This window comes from Penaeus chinensis, chromosome 38, assembly GCF_019202785.1.
Source record: "Penaeus chinensis breed Huanghai No. 1 chromosome 38, ASM1920278v2, whole genome shotgun sequence".
Classification (NCBI taxonomy): Eukaryota; Metazoa; Arthropoda; class Malacostraca; order Decapoda; family Penaeidae; genus Penaeus; species Penaeus chinensis.
Genome location: NC_061856.1, coordinates 1,607,365 through 1,611,893, shown reverse-complemented (window position 1 = coordinate 1,611,893; position 4,529 = coordinate 1,607,365).

Here is a 4,529-nt window from a genome sequence, read left to right as displayed (position 1 = left end):
CTATCACTCCATATATTTTTGCGATGAGAAAACGGAATAGCTGTGACTTGAGCAAAAAAAATAATTTTGAAGAATATAATGATAATAACATTGATAGCCTTTAATAAAAAACATAAACAATACATGTTTTAATTATTGAAAATTACCTTTAAACTGTAATAGGAAAACAAAACAAAAACAAAACAAAGACATGAAGGTGAAATTGCGATGATAAAGAAAGGAACAAAAAACTATTTCTAAAACATCAACAAATACATCTTTTACTCACACAGTTTCTTACATAAATAGAGCATTTATGAAGAGCAAGACATGATTATATAATAATTACCGAGAAAATGACTTGAGTGAAAAAAGTTACGAGAATATTGAGCAAAACTATAAATCATAAAACCACCGCACTGAAAGTAAAATTCAAAAAAATTCCTACAGCGATTCGGTGACCTCTTTCTAATAAATAAATTCTCACGCGGTATATTTATGGAAAGCTGAATTACGTTTGAAACTCACATTAAAATTCATGAAATGATAATGACATTGATATAGATTTTCCTATAGTCGGAGTGCTGGTAGATATGTATGCAATAATAATACTAATGGCGATAATAACAACACTAATAACATTAATAACTGGATATTAATTAACTGAAATAGCCTGTTGAGAGAAAAAAAAAAAAACATAATGTGAAGCCATTGCCAATAATGTAAATAAGAACCAAACTTTAAAAAGTATTAAACAAAAAACTTAAGAAGCACTTCGGGGAAATTTTCCTTCAAGAATGTCAATAGTAGCAGGAGCATAAGCATTACATGACAAGTAAAACAGGAAAAGAAAGCCTTGCACGCTTAACAGCAACGTAGGAATCACGGGGTCAGAGAAGCATTGGCAATTGCATCATTGACTTCTGTTGGCTCTGGGAAGGAAGGGTTCCGACAGACGCTTGATTTAATGGGGCGCGGCAAAAAAAAGAAAAAAAAAAAGACAAATAAAGACAAGGGTTGCAGAAATTAGATTCATCTTTAGGGGGAGCCCAAAACCGAAGGAGGGTCAGGGACTCAAACACGGGAGCCGACTATTAACCTCGAGAAAAGAACGTCTATGGTATTTGGTAGGAATTTTAGAAGGTGATGTTTAAAAATAAGATGTTCGAAGGTCAAAGAGATAGATTTTGTCACAGGGAATAAGATGAAAGAGTAATGATAAAAAAAAAAAATATTGTAGACAGAAATGGAAAAAGGTGAGATTCATAGTAAAGACAACAACAACAACAGCAATTTCCAACAAATATCATGCTACTTCATTTGGAAACTGGAGGAAAGAGATCTTACCACTTCCTTCCGATGTGAAATGCCTTCTCCTAAAACGGGTCCTGGAACGGGAGAGGTCAAAGCCATTTCCAAGATTTACGTCAGAATCCCAAAGTCGCCACAAATGGAAGGGCGGTTCAAGGTTTCGACAGGTGGATAGGAAAGAGGGAGGCAGGGAGGGGAGATGGGGAAGGGGGGGGGGGAGATGGATTCTTGGCTGCCTCGTGTGAGCTGGCATTCCTCCGTGCTCGGGAATGCTTAAAGGAGATTTCTAGGACAATTTATCGGGCTTTAAACTGGGGATATGTTAATTGGTATGCACTGTAGGAGGATTAGAAGGCTGGGAAAGATTTGCTCCATCTGCCTCCTCTTGGAACAATTAGTGCGAGATATCGTGGGAATAAACCAGGAAGATAGGTTTTGGATAACAGGATTTCAGGATTATCGTTCAGGCTTTACTTAATGTGCTGGATCAGAATGTCGTAGTCGGCGAAAGGCGCGTCATGAATGGCGTGTTTTTCTTCTTAAAGAGAAGTCGCAGTCTGTGAGATTGTCATTGATGGAACTCTTTATCACCAAGGAAACGTTTAGATTTCCGGGTTTACGGAAAAAAAGTGCAATAAACTCTCCTCTTTTCAATGTTATTCGTAATCAATATCCACTATGCAAAAATCTGCAAGTAAAGTATAAAAAAGGACATGGCATCCGCTCTTACCCATGACAAGAGAGATACAGTAAACCAAATATATATGTCAAGAAGAGCAATCCAGTAACATCCATATTTCGTAAAACAGTCAACTGTAAAAAAAAAGAAAATAGAAAAAAAAAAAACTAATAATAATAACAATAAAAAAAATATCCAATAACATTCATATTTCGTAAAATAGCCAATTGTAATAATGATGATGATGATGATAATAATAATAATAATAGTAATAATGATAATAATAATACTAGATAAAAGTAAAAAAAACCTAAATAAACAGATTTGACACCGATTATCCTCCTCCTCCCTCAGATGTGTATCTTTGAGAAGTGAAAACAATAATAATAATAACGATGACAAAACAATATATTAGACAAGAGATAATAACAACGGTGATAATAACCTATATAACAACATGATAACAGAACGAACAGCGAAACGACCATAATAACAAAGATAATGATGATAATAACAGTCATTCTCGCCCGCAATTTGTTCCTCAGGAAGGCGTCACGGAGGCAGATTTTCCATCGCGTTTGAATCGCTCGTTCTCTGGAAGTGGTCTTGGCCCGAAGGAAGTGGTTTGGGTCTCAAGGAAGTGTCTTGGGTCTTAAAATACCTCTCTCTGTAAAAAGAATAACCACTGTTTTTAATGGAATAAAGTATTTTGAATTTGAATTTGAATTTGAAATGTCTTTGGTCTTTAGGAAGGGTTTTTGGTCTTAAGGAAGTGTCTTTGGTCTCAAGGAAGTGTCTTTGGTCTTAAGGAAATATCTTTGGTCTTAAGGAAGTGTTTTTGGTCTTTTTTCACACGGACTCTGGAGATTTTTAGGTCTGAAGATTTTTTTTTTTTTTTCGAATGAACAGAAACAGGAGTCGGAAATATTTTGATTTGCAAACATAAAATAAAAGGGTAATGTGTGTGTATGTGTACCTATATCTATACAGGCACACATCTATCTCTCTGCCTCTCAATATAAAGAGAGACATAAGAATCATAAGAAACCAAAGAAGAAAAAATAGGCCTACTTAATTAGTCATGGGGTGGAGGGGGGGGGGGGGCAGAGGGGGGAAGTGGCCTCGCTTTTCTAGTGATAGCGATTTTATTTTTTAATTGTGTATTTATTTTTTATTTTCTAATAATTTTGTAGGGCTGTTTATTCGTTAACCTTTTTTCTTAAAGGAGTATTGTCTTTCATTTTTTAAAGAATCCGTTTGGTATGAAAAGCAATTTCAAAATATTTATTCGGAATTATTTAATGATTTAAAAATAATTTTGATAATAATGGGTATGATAATGGTAATATTAGTAATGATAATGATGATCAAGCATAATGATAATGATAATTATAATAAAAGAATTATGATAGTAATAATGAGGATGAGATAGTAACAGGTATGATAATGATAATGATAATGATAACAATAATGATGATAATGATGATAGTGATAGTGCTAACAGTGATAACTCTTTCCTCTTCCTTGCTCATATCTTTACTATTTTATTTCTTTCAGATATATATTAACATGTAATAAGAATGAAGGGGGTGGGGAGGTAGGGGAGACATAAGGAGATGAAGGAGAGGTAGGAGAGGGAGACGAAAGAGAGAGAGAGAGAGAGAGAGAGAGAGAGAGAGAGAGAGAGAGAGAGAGAGAGAGAGAGAGAGAGAGAGAGAGAGAGAGAGAGAGAGAGAGAGAGGGGGGGGGGGGGGAGGGAGAGGAAATTGATGTGAGTGGGGGTAGCTGAGGAAGGAGGGGGGGGAGGGAGTGTAAGGAAAGGGAAGAGGGAGGGGAAGCCAAAGGCAGGAGATAATAAAGGGGGAAGGCGACAGAAGGAGATTAGAGAAGGAGAGAAGGAGCAGGTAGGAAAGAGAGGGAGGAAAGGAGAGAAGGAGATAGGACGGAGAGGAGAAAGAAGATAAAAGGTATAGAGGAAGGGAAGAGGGAGGGATAGGTTGAGGAGGGAAGGGGGAGAACAGAGAGAATGAGAGAGAAAAGCGAAAGGAGGGTATGGAAAAGTGGAAAGAGGAAAAAGGGAGGAGAAAGAGGAGGAGTAGGAGGTCCACGTAATAATAAATATTATGATAACAATATGTAGCATGTTATGACGGTGTTGATAAGCCTTCTGCCGTGGTTGCAAATTGGTTGCTAGGGGAGAAAGTGTGTTGCGAAAAGGGTGCAGGGGGAAGAGGAGGGGGAAGAGAAAAAAAAAGAGGGAAGAGCAGGAAGAGAGGGAGAGGGAGAGGGAGAGGGAGAGGGAGAGGGAGAGGGAGAGGGAGAGGGAGAGGGAGAGGGAGAGGGAGAGGGAGAGAGAGAGAGAGAGAGAGAGAGAGAGAGAGAGAGAGAGAGAGAGAGAGAGAGAGAGAGAGAGAGAGAGAGAGAATTAAATGATAGATCAATAGACAGACAGGCAGACAGAGAAAAAAAAAACTAATACAAGCCTATGATATACGCTTCTTAACAAGTGTATCAGTGGCTCTCTACAAACTTCAATCACTCCAGCGGATAAAAGACAGCT